This window comes from Vipera berus (genome assembly GCF_964194415.1).
Source record: "Vipera berus genome assembly, chromosome: 1".
In the NCBI taxonomy this organism is placed as follows: domain Eukaryota; kingdom Metazoa; phylum Chordata; class Lepidosauria; order Squamata; family Viperidae; genus Vipera; species Vipera berus.
In genome coordinates this window covers 155,548,139-155,561,009 of record NC_138202.1, presented here as the reverse complement: position 1 = coordinate 155,561,009, position 12,871 = coordinate 155,548,139, and positions in this window count along the sequence as shown.

The following is a 12,871-nucleotide window of genomic DNA, read 5'->3' as shown; positions in this document are numbered from 1 at the left end:
AAGTGCCAGGTAGACTAAACTACCGTGGTCTAACCTAGTGATGACAAGGTGATGGGTACCGTTATCAGTACACCCAGTTCCGGCCCTCCTGGCTGCTGTCTCCACCCACTGTTCAAGCAGGAACTATTAAGTCCAAGTGGACGTCAAGGTTGCAAGCCTGTTGCTTCCATCTTTGGAAGACAAGTATGGTTCCCCCAATCAAATCGTATCACAGGTCATTTATTAGAGCAATTTCTGATCCATACCCAGTGATTAAAGCATCGGGTTAGAAACCAGGGGATTGTGAGTTCTACCCTTGGCTTAGGTGCAAAGCCCGCTGGCTGGGTAATCTTGGACCAATCACTTTTATCTTGGGCTTCAGAAGGAGGCAATGGGAAACCACTTCTGGAAAACCTTGCCAGGTAAAACTGCAGGGACATGTCAAGGAAGTCTCCCACAGTCAGACATGACTGAAAAGAGGAAAATAAACGTAAGTGGATTGTGTAGGAAAGAAGTGAATTGGATTGTGAGATGGATGTATGGATGTATGTGGAGGGCTTCCTTGAGACCTGAAATTATTTCAAGGATTAGGTTTACCTGCAGGATGAAAAAATGAGATAGGCTGGTCTAGATAATGTGTATCCTCCAGAATTTTCTCTACTGGCAGCCACACCCCTTCCTCAATAACCTTCCCCTGGAAGGGACGGTTAGAGAGAGGATGGTACTGGTCAGGTTTTATGGATCAAGACTAGGCCTTGGATGAACCAATGTTTCTGATTACCTAAATTTGCCATGCAGCAATTTATTGTTGCATGCCAAGTTCTAGGAGTTTTCCCCTACCTGTTGAAAAGTAGATGGGTTGGTACTAAAGTTCCTTGATTTTCCGGGTTCAGTGGCGATTGGGGAGATCCTTTTTAAGCAGAAGCCCCCCAACATTTATGGCTCCATGGACCAACAGCTGCACCGGGGGGGGGATGGTTTCATGCACACAATCTTGATCCCACGCTTGTGCAAATGAAGCTTCGAGCACTCACCAGCTGCTTGTGTAGCCGGGTTCCCGGTCTGCAGCCCAGAAATTGGGGGCCCCTGTTCTTAAAATTATCCTGAACATGACACAGATATTTTTTAGCATCCAGAAACCGAAATGGGTTGACTTTCTACATCAGTGATGGCGAACCTTTTAGAGACCAAGTGCCCAAACTGCAACTCAAAACCCACTGTATCATCATGTGCCATGTGGGCATGGCCCATTGGGTGGGCGTGGCCCATTGGGTGGGCATGGCCGTGGTGGTAACAGCAGACTGGGTGGGACTAAAAAGCTCAATCAATTCCAACTTTGCAAGATCTTTTTTTTCCCGCGAGAAATTGAAATTGATGGATTGAACTTTTTTTTTTTTGCACACGGCGGCAGAGGCCTAAAGCGAAAAGGTTTTATAAAACCCAGCTGAAGGCCTAGGACTGGGGTGATGGCGCACGTGACCACAGAGAGGGCTCTGCCTGCCACCTGTGGCACCCGTGCCATAGGTTCGCCAGCCCATGGTCTGAACAAATGGGAAGTTATTCTGTATTCAATAAAGATTATTTCCTTTAATTCAAATAGAACAGTATATCTAATTCACTAAAGGAAACTTAGAACTCTTAGCAGTTGTATGTTCCTTTCATTTGCATAATTCTGAGAAAAGTCTATCAGACATGAGCTGATTAAATATTAAATATACCATTTTGTTCCCTATAGTTTCTCATCCACAAACTTTTATTTTAGTTAGTACTGTTTCATATTCAATCAACTTGCAAGAAAAACAGTGATTACAGTTTATAATTTATAAACTAGTTCTTGGAAGACAGCATCAAAGTTTTCAAATTATTCAGTATTAAGCAGCTGCTTAGCAAGATTACTGTTTACTTTTCTAAAAAGAAGTTATTCTAAATGTTTATTCAATTAATGAGCCAGCAGAGGATGCTGTTGCAGAATTATTTCCAGCAGTGCCTGTCCACGGCTTCTAATCTATGCATGTTGCATAATAAAATTCTGATTAGGATCTGATGTTTATACTGATGCAAAAACAGTTTCCCCCTTTTGTGAAATGGGCCCTAGTTATCTTTCTTGATGGAAATGTGGATCCACAGTTTGAACAAGACAAAAGTGGAAAATAACGAATTTATTTTTGGAATACGTTCTAGCCTCAGTTTCCAAGGCATGTTTCTGGGAAGCCTGAATGAAAGCACTCAGGTTTCCCGTTTCTAACATGGCTTCATAATAAAGCTCTTTGAGTCCTAAAATTGCAGGGGTAAAAAATAAGGGGTAAAAAAGAATCAATAAAACATATAACCGGTTTCTATCTACTTCTACGCCAAAAAGTTCTGCAGGGATAAAGCATCAGTCCTTTATTCCATTTCCATTATCTCCTTCCAGTTTCTTCTCCCCAAAGACGTTTGTGAAAGAAAAGAGGCAAGGAACCTTTTTTAGTTTCTCTCAGAGAGTGCTGGCATATCTATTAGTTTAAGCAATGCCAAGTACCATTTTTTGGTATCATCTTCAACAACTGAGGTACTGGGGAGTCTTTTGGAGCAGGATGGTAGAAAATGAAGGAGTGAGTAATTTGGAGCGGGAAGGAAAGAGGGAGACGAGATGAGGGAAGAAGCAACTGCTGATGTGTGAAACTTCAAAGGGATGATTTGATTGAACAGAGTTTTGAATGCATCACACCCATCAAAGATTCAAAAATCAAAGCAGGAAGCTGCTTCAGAACCATGAAGTTGGAGGTTCTATGCGGCACGATGGCAATTTCCAAAGCACTTCAGTGGCCTAGGTAGGTGTAGCTAGGCATTTTCTGGCAGAGGAAAAAAACGTAGCACAACAGTTGGTGCCTGCAGATTCAGGAGGTTTAGAAGGAATTTCCTTATTTTGATTTGCCTCCTGTTGCAACCCCATTTAGCAGTTTGATTCTTCTTGAGGCAAAAGTAATCATGGACTGCCAAACTTATCTATATAGTCCTTCCATTTCATCTTATTTCCGCCTTGGATATTTTTTCTCACTTTGAGGAATAGATTTTAGAAATAGTACCTTTTAGGTCATATAGTTTGATGTTTTCTTATTATAATCACATGCTTTTTAAAATTATCTCTTAAGTCACTGTCTTCTTATATGGTGGGGAAACCACTCCCTGATTATTCCAGCAGTTGTCAATGAACTGTAAGTTTTAGTATGTCGGGGGGGGGGGGAATTAGCTGTATTTAGCTACCGGTAATTGTAAAGAAGGGATTCATGCCACCCCCACATTAAGGATAAGCAGGAGTCCCAAAATCAGAGATGGAAAGGAGCATTTGGACCATTCAGTCCAAATTCCTGTTCACTACAAGAATCCAAATGAAAGCATTCTAGACAAATGGCTCTCTAGCCTTGGCTTAAACATTTTCAGCAATGTTTAATTGCTTCCATTGTTCAGTTGATCCTAGTTCGAAAAGTTATTTTTCCCTTTTTGATTGCTTCCTGCAATTTAACTCTGTTATTCCATGTCCTATCCCCTGGAGCAAAAGAGACCAGGTGTTTGAGATTGCCATCCAATCTTTCCTTGATCCAGCAGCATCCACAGCAAACCACAGGGCTGCGAAAAGGACACGTGTGTGATGACGGAATTACATCACCTTGCAAGTGTTGTCATTTGCCTGTCTTCCATTCCCTGCAGATGTCAAGGCTTCATGTGACTTTTCTGAAGGCCAAAATATGCCCGCTTTTTTCCATTTCTCTTCATAGCAGCTAGTTCAGAATTGTTCTAGGAGGGCATGAAATTATAGGATTAAATTACAAGAAAACTGATTTTGGGTGGACCTCAGGAAACATTTCTGAAGAGTTAAGAGCTATTCAACAATGGAACAGAATGGCTGAGGTCAATTGTGAACTTCTTTGTTGGAGATGGTCATTTTTCAGGTCAGGGAAAGAAACTGTAGTAGCAGATGTCTGCACTGGGCAGGTTGGGACAGAGGAGAGGTACTCTAAGGTCGCTTCCAATTCTTATCTTGTATGATTCCGTGATAGTCGTGACTTTCTTCCTAACAGTATGGCCTACTTGGCCACTGATTTGTCCAACAAAGAACATCTTGTGTAGATGTAATTAAGAGCAAAATACTTACCAGAACCACAATAACCTATGTTGTACATGTAAGGGATCCTGACTAGGCATGCTTGCAAAGTTAAAGCTAATTGGTAGACTATATGCAGTCTAATAAAACAAAAATACAACATCACACAATGCCCAACTACCCTTTCCCTTTCATGGTTTTACAGCTTTGCAAAGGAGGCTGCTTTGGTCAGGATAAAAACATTTTCTAGATTTCTATATCTAGAGGAACACTAGTTTTCCACACTCTCAAACACATTAATAATTTAAATTCAGATACGGCTTACAACACCCTTCTAGTACAAAAGAGACATAGCTGATGTAACGTAGAAACCTGATTTACTTTGTTGCAAACAAATGGACAATAAATATATATATTGTACAATATATAATAAAAATACAGCATAGTACGAATGCCACTAAGAAAAAAAATAACCTAATTTAAGACTTATAAATGCTTATTTTTAGTATATACATTGCAGAATAAGCCACAATAAATACATCAAATTACAGATCATTCATCATAAATACCAAAAATATAAATACAGAAGGAATACAGCATAAAAAAAGTTTGTAGCATAAGGTATAGTTTAGGGGTTTTGCCACCTACACTAACCCTTTTGGTATCTGTGAAGTTGCAAATGATAACGCAAATTAAATCGACCTGTGGGAGTTGCACTATAATGTCAATTATAGCTTGTATGTATGTTTTGTGTTCATGTTTTAGTGTCATGCGATCCATGTCTTTGGGAGGGGGAGGAATTTTGGACAGTATAACTGTTAGAACCTTTGGCAGAAAGAAGGTGAAGCTCTGAAAATCATTCTGATCTGCTGTGAAATTTATTAATTGAAAACTACTAACTTTATTTTCAATTTTCAAGTAAGTTGCCCCTCTTGTCTTAAAACTTCAATTCTTTCTCTTTCCTGGAAAAAAACAAACCAATTCTACAGGTAGACCTCAGCAACCACAACTGTGCCCCGCAATTTGGTTATTAAACAAAGCAGTCACTCAATGGAACTGCAACTAGCTTACGATCTTACTTCAGCTTTCCTTTGCTTTACAGACCTGCAAAGATCTGAAATGTAAGGCCTGGTCATAAAATTACTTTTTTAAAAAAACAAACCACCAATTGCTAAACAAGTCACTTGCTAAATGAGAACTACTTCTGTTAGATCCACAGTATCATTGGACCTGCTACTGTCTTTCTGTACACTGAAAGCATTTCAAACGAGATGAATTATATGGATCTGCCATGCATCTGAGTTAAAAAGGTCCTAAAGCAAATAATCCATATCATTGGTTGCCAATAATAGATCAAGTTATTTTTTTATTACCAATATGATTTAGATGAACATTTTACTTAGCTAATATATATATATATACAGATAGTCCTTGGCTTACAACCATTCAGTGATCAAAGTTACAACGGCAAGTTATTTAGTACCGTTTTCCACACTTAAAATCACTGCAGCATCTCTATGTCACATGATCAAAATTCGGATGCTTGGCAGTTAGTTCATATTTATGACGGTTGCGGTGTACTAGGGACATGTGATCACTTTTTGTAACCTTCTGTCAAGCCAAGTCAGTGGGGAAGCCAGATTCACTTGAACAACTGTGTAACTAACTTAACTGCAGCGATTCACTTAACTGTGGCAAGAAAAGTCATAAAATAGGGGTAAAAGTAATTTAATTGCCTCACATAGCAACAGAAATTTTAGCCCCAATTATGGTCACAAGTTGAGGACTGCTAGAGTGATTCAGCATCAGCTGTCATTCTTGGAAAGTGCTAGTTACATAATGCCAAAAAAAAACAAATTGCAGAAGCGGAGCGGGTTGACTTCACAATGGTAAACTCTGGCTCTTGAACGAAACTTTTTTTTAAAAAAACCCCATCAATTATAAAAATTCTTGCAAAGAATGTAAAATACTTCACTTGCATTTTTGCAAGCTGCATGCCATGTACGTGGCTGTACAGGCATGTGTGATTTAAGCTAATGAATTAAGATGTAGCTGAAATTACTCTGCACAGGTAAATTAATGTGGCAGTCCTGGGAAATAGTCTGAAATAATAAAAAAAATAAATTGAAGTTCCTATGTTACTGTGACTTGTGGCTTTGAACAAGCGAAGTCTGTGTTGCCTAGGAACTTGCCTTTAGAGAAAAAGCTGAAAACACTTGATTAAACCTACATGCAGAGAATGCTGGATTTGCAGGGAGAAAAAAGATTTTTTCCAGAAAGAACTGCAAAAAACCCCAAGCAAATAGAATGTTCAGTTTTAACCTCTTAAATTAAATCCACTGACCTTCTTTTCCAATTCTATGGTTTTCTTTGCCTGCTCAGAGCCAGGTAAAAAGCTTTTACTGCAGGAGATGAAACATGGAAGGAGGAGGATTCAACTGGACCTGTTTCTTCTTGTTGTTTTTTTCCATTAGAGCTATGCAGGATCTACTTGCATGTCTTCGTTTGAGACCGAAAGGTGGTTGATGATAATGATAATAGCAGCTTACAGGAAATGAGGCTGAAATTATATAACCTCTGGCAGGAACATGGAGATATATTCTTGTTGAGACTTATGGAAAAGCATGGTGAATTAGCCATCCCTAAGAGAGGAGAGGCTATTGTGGAAAAGACTGAAAAACTGGTGGGTGCACTGGTTCTATAGAACTTCTCCAGATAAGAAGGGGAGGGGAGATTGCCCACATGTGCTCCGGATGGCTGCTCCTCATGAGGAGACCACAGGACAGTTGACTTCTATGGGTTTGAGGGCCAGGAAATGAAGGGAACAGCCATCATTCTCACAACTGTGGCATAGCCTTTAAAAAGATACTGGGTTCACTAAACTTTCGGAAAGCCACCTGGTGAGTTTGTCTTCATTCCTAAACAAAAGAAAAATTAACTACAAGCTTAAGAATTTGAAGAGCTAGAAATAAATGGCAAAATGCTAAACAGGGTTTTGACCCAAGAAAGTTATAAATGGGTTAAGGATCCAGATGAATTTAGAACATTAAAATGTTTACCAAAAGTTTTGGAAATAATTATATAAATAAATAGACTTTCATGGGAAGAAAATGTTTTGGCTATCCTAAGTCATATGAGATTTTTGAGAATTTATGATGTCAAAAATAGAACTGTGGGGACTACAGATCCAGACAGAAAAGCAAAAGGGGGAGGGAGGGTAACCTGTTTTGATTTTTTGTTAGCAAGGCAATTTACAAAATGACATAACACACCTCCATGAGACTTTTGAACAATGGGGTCAGAAATTAGCAGCTACAATATCAGCAATGATATCTGATTCTATGAATATACTATGTCAAAAACTTATTAATGAAGAAATGATGGACTAGAACAAATTTTCCCTAATGTAGAAATATCAGAACCAGAAATATTAGATAATTTTAGAAGTGTGGATTATAAGACCGAAAAGGTAGCTAAAGCAAAAACACAAAAGATGAGCCAAGAAAGTGGTCCAGATGTTTACTGGATATAGGAAAAAAGGGTATTAAAGCTTTGAAAATCAAAGTAGAAACACAGTTGATAAATCAAGAGAACAATCTTGATAATGACTTTTTATTAGATTTACAAAATGTTTGTTAAAGTCTTCAAGAAGTCTTTTGGATGGAGAAAAGAAAAATGGTATGAAATCAAATCCTATATAACCTCTGAATGAATTAAAAATCAATATTGTTAGAAGCAAAAGGAAGGAATATAAAGTTGGTTTGTTTGACCAAGGTTAAAATGAGACATTTTTATAAAGCTCTGCTATCTTTACAGACTTTTTGCTGACACTAAGACTGAAAAATTGATGATTTAGGATTTGCATACGGAAGCATTATGGGAAGAAGAGAATTTGTAATTTTAAGGGGTGAAGATTGTTTAAGATTATGCTTGTGATAAAGATCAGAAATCATTTCTTTAATTTCCTTTTTCATTATCTTACTTTTTTCTTTTTTTGCAACTTTTTATTCTATCTCTCAGAGTTTAGTTTCTATTTGCTTTCACTATTGTAATTAAAATTTTTCGTACATTTTATTTTATTCAATTTTATTTTATTTTATTCAATTATTATCTGACATCAGCCTTGTGCTATATATAAAGCTTTATGGATATATATATAAAAAACAAAAAACAGGCTCTCTTAAGTCACGCTTGACTCTTGGTAATTACATGGGGCACCTCCAGCAGTTTACGTGACAACAAATTGAAAATATTTTGCCGCTTTCTTGAAACTTCATTTGTCTTATTTCCACAGATGGCAATGTAAGTTTGTGACTGCTTGGAAAGATCTTAGAAAAATGTAAATATTAGCTCAAAGATGGCTGCAGGAACAAAGGCTTTTCTCAAAAGTCCCTTGTGGACACATCTGTATTTGGCACCTTGCACTTTCTGCTTGATATTTATATTTTAACCCTGGTGGTGCAGTGGTTAGAATGCAGTACTGCAGACCAACTCTGCCCTCTGCCGGGAGTTTGATCCTGATCAGCCCAAGGTTGACTCAGCCTTCCATCCTTTCAAGGTTGGTAAAAAGAGGACACAGATTTTGGGGGGCAATATGTTGACTCTATAAACCGCTCAGAGAGTCTGTAAAGCACTATGGGATGGCACATAAGTAAGTGCTATTGCTATATTCCGCCTTTATTATTTTTACAATTAACTCAAGGCAGTGAACATATCCAGCACGCCTTCCTCCTCTTATTTTCCCAACAACAACCCTTTGAGGTGGGTTGGGCTGAGAGAAAGTGACTAGGTTAAAGTCATCCATTTGGCTTTCATATCTAAGGCAGAACCTGAACTCATTGCAGTCTCCCTCTTTCTAACCCGTGGCTCTAACTATTAGACCAAACTGTTTCTATACAACATTATAACCTTAAGAGCAACCTTCCTCAATCTAGTATTCCCTAGACTGAGTAGATCACTTATTTTTTTCCCACACAGTGTGATCCAATCTGAAAAATAGGAACTTTTTTAGGCTGGAGGTTTAAGAGCATATGGCAAGCAACTCACAAAAGTGGGTGGGCCTGACTAGACACATAAAACCTGTTTATCAAAAAGGAAAGTTTTCCAGAGAACTCTTACATCATCCATGAAACACAAAGACATTTTTGCAAAGTCAGGCACAGGTGCTACACAATCTTGCTATCTGTGTATGTATCAATTATTTCAGGACAGGGAAAATAAAAAAACAGTTTGGTAACCTCAAACTTACTAAGGAAAGTATTTGGGGGTAGAGTGGATTCTGTGTATATCATGTTGCCTGACTCTGGTCTAATTCTTCATATATAGGTAATGGACATGTACCAATGTACCTTTGTGAAGCTATATTGTTTAGCTTCATGAAATATGGATGTTGGCAGTAATCATGCGAGAAAACACTAGCAAAGTTTATCTACCATCAGACTTTGCCTTAGCACTGTTCAGATTACAAATAAGGTTGTAATTTCTTTACATCACATTAAGCATCTAATGTTTCCTTTGGAAATTAACAGTGGATAAAGTCACAGTGATGGAATACAGCCAAAATGTGTTTATCCCCATAATAGAAATAGTGGGACTTTCCAAACAGGCAGAGTTTGCTTGTGTGATTCCAGATGAACTGAGTCAGTCTCAGCCACAAAGAACAATTTGCATACAGTTCCTTTTCATTTTGAGGCCTGCTGGCAGATGGATGACTATGAGGAAAATCAAATCCATCCCCAGTTTTCACACTTACACTTCACCCATTTGTAAATGGGCCTGATGTGGAAGGCTCCTGGGTCCTACTGGATCAGAGTTCAGAAAATATCGATCATTTATTATGGTAGTAAAGTCATTGTATTATATGCCTAGTTGCTAAAAACAAAGCCACAAATAGTATTTATAACTACTGCAACCCACCTATGATGTTTTATAGATCTTATGCTTGGGAGGTAAGCAAAGTTTATCCCAAACTAATCATTTATCCAACTCACTCTCTTATACCCCAGTGACTTACAAGTCTATGCATTTTCTCATTTAAACAAATATAAACAATTGGCAGATGATATAGGGCAGGGGTGTCAAACTCAATTTCATTGAGGGCCGCATCAGCATTGCGGTTGCCGTCAGGGGGCCAGGTGGGTATGGCCAGGGTGGGCGTGGCCTACTGGGTGGGTGTGGCTAGAGTGCATATGGCCTACTGGGTGGGCGTGGCCAGCTCTGCATCGTTCGCATCAAGGGTGCCTATGGGGGCCTGGGCAGGAGTGGGACAGATCTGAGGGTCTCTGGCAGAAGGAGGGTCTCTGGGCCAGGGCCAAGGCAGTGGGGGCCGTTCCCTCACTGTTTCCAGGATGGCTTCGTGGGCTGCATGAAACCACTTCGCGGGCCGGATCCGGCCCCCGGGCCTTGTGTTTGACATGTCTGATATAGGGTGTGCAAACTGACTCAACTTTGACTCTGATCCTGCTGAATAAACATGACAAGATAGTATACAGTGAGGCTTCTCAGACTGTGGATTATGATCTACTGAGCGGCCATAAGCAAATCAAGGGGTTACCCATTTTGCAGACTTAAGCGTGAAGAGGTGGGGTCACTGCTAAAACTTGGGGCCACTCTGACTGGCCTTGCCCAGACAATGTGGAAGCGTATCTGGTAGGATTCTGGCACAATTTTGTAGGGATCTTATCCTGGAGAACTATCTGATTGAAAAGAAAAAACACCTGAGGCTGGATCACTGGTGGGGTGGGAGAAGGACTGAAGCATTGTCTTGTAGGAGTCCCAAACAGTCTTGCAGCATGAAGTGGGTGACGAAGGCATGCTTTTTGCTGGAACATTTCCAGCTTTTGGTATGGAAGGCCTGAATTGGGAGAATTAATTGGAAAAATAGTACATTCTAGTACGCTTTATTTCTGAATCATAATCATCTGGTTTGGGTCCCATCATGATATCTAGGTGAGATTTAACTAGTTAAGAAAAGGGCTTTCAGTTGTCATCCTTCTGACTTGTAAGCCTTATTCCATGAAGTAATTTACAATGACGTGGAATTAGCTGAGTACAAAAAAGGCATATTTCCAGCAGCAGTGATGTGTTCCAACTAGCTTCTGACTAGCATCAACTACCTCATGCAAATTCTTCAGAATTATTTTCAGTAGCGAGGCAACTTAGAGAGCCACTGCAAAAATTAAAGCACAATGTGCCAAACTGGTAGTTTATTTCACCTTCCTTGTTCTATAGTCTATACGGCCAAAGAGGAAAAATACAAAAGTAAGATTCAAATAGGAAAGGATTCATGGATAAGAAGTCGGCAAAACTACTCCTTTTTGGACATCCAAGTGTCATCTGTCCATTGCAATGCAGCCAGTGCTGACCAGGCTGGTATGTTTAAAAATAATGAGAAAAGATATGATCAAGAAAGTAAAATACAGAAGGTAGGAATCAAGAATCAAGCCCAAAGACCATCTGCAGTAAGCCCATGCCAGGAATATGGAATGCAGCCTAATTTTTGTAGTAAGTGAGGAAGTAGAAGAATAATGAAACAACCAAGGATTATTTCCCCCCTCCCCCCATCAAAGTAGCTTGGATGTAGCAAGTTTGCTACAAGGAAAATAAAGAATTAGCTGGCAGTTTCTAGGAACATTCCTCAAAACGGGAAACTTCTAGAAAATAAAGCAGAGGATACTTCTGCTGAGATCAATGGTAAAGTCTGATTGAAAACTCCAGTGAGATTTTTTTTTTAAAAAAAGTATTTTGATATGGTTGGTATCTTCTTGAGCTAAGCATGCAAAGGCACTTCCTCCGCAGTTATTTATTTATTTTTCACTAAATTATCCAAAGAAGAAATGGAATGCTGTTACTTGTTGAAGCCGCCATCTTCAGAGGACAAACCTAAATTTAAAACCTCATACTTTGCCACTTTTTAAAGAATGGAGAGGAACAAGAATAACTAGTTCATTCACTTTTGAATACATTGAAGGTAAAAACTTTTGTGATCCAGGTTACATTCATAAATATTGTTCGTGAAATCTACAAAAAAGCCACAAGTGGATATTTCCCATTTGGATCTATTTAGGACAACCGGTTGAGAGAAGTCTAAAGAGGTAAGGTGGCAGGAACACTGAGCTCTGATAGCTCCCACAGAGTCCCCATGCCTACAATGTTCCCTAATTCACTACAATGAAGAAACACTTGTGAATTGCATACACTAGTGCAGGGGTAGGCAACTTTGGCTCTTTTATGACTCAGGAATTCTGGGAGTTGAAGTCCACGAGTCATAAAAGAGCCAAGGTTGCCTACCCCTGCACTAGTGATAGAAAAGCTCTGGAGGAATACACACTCTCAAATCTCAAGACATTTGCTAAAACAAGAGAGAACAATGGCTGAAATATGCCCACTGATTCCAGTCAACCCTAAATCCTTTCCTATTTGGAGATTATTGCGAGTCAAATCACACTCAAATGAGAAACTCCATCCCTACAGATTCTGGGTTCTGTATCTTCTTCTTCTTCTTCTTTTTTTAGAGCTCAGGGAATTTCTCCACAAACAGCATAATGCCATTCTTTTCCTAATTACTTTATTTGGCTAAAGAAATTCAGAGTAAAGTTCTTTTTGAGAGTTACTGAAAATTCTTGCATGGTTCATTCATGGATTATTATTTTTTTTTAAAAAAGATGCAACGTTTAAGAACTGACAGTCTGTGGTGTCTTTTAAGATTTCTCATAGCTGCTACATGAAAGTGTGGTAATTTTAGAACAACAAAAAGATACTTACACAAAAGCTGCAGGGCTGTGAGCACAAAGCACATGGCCCATTAAAAGT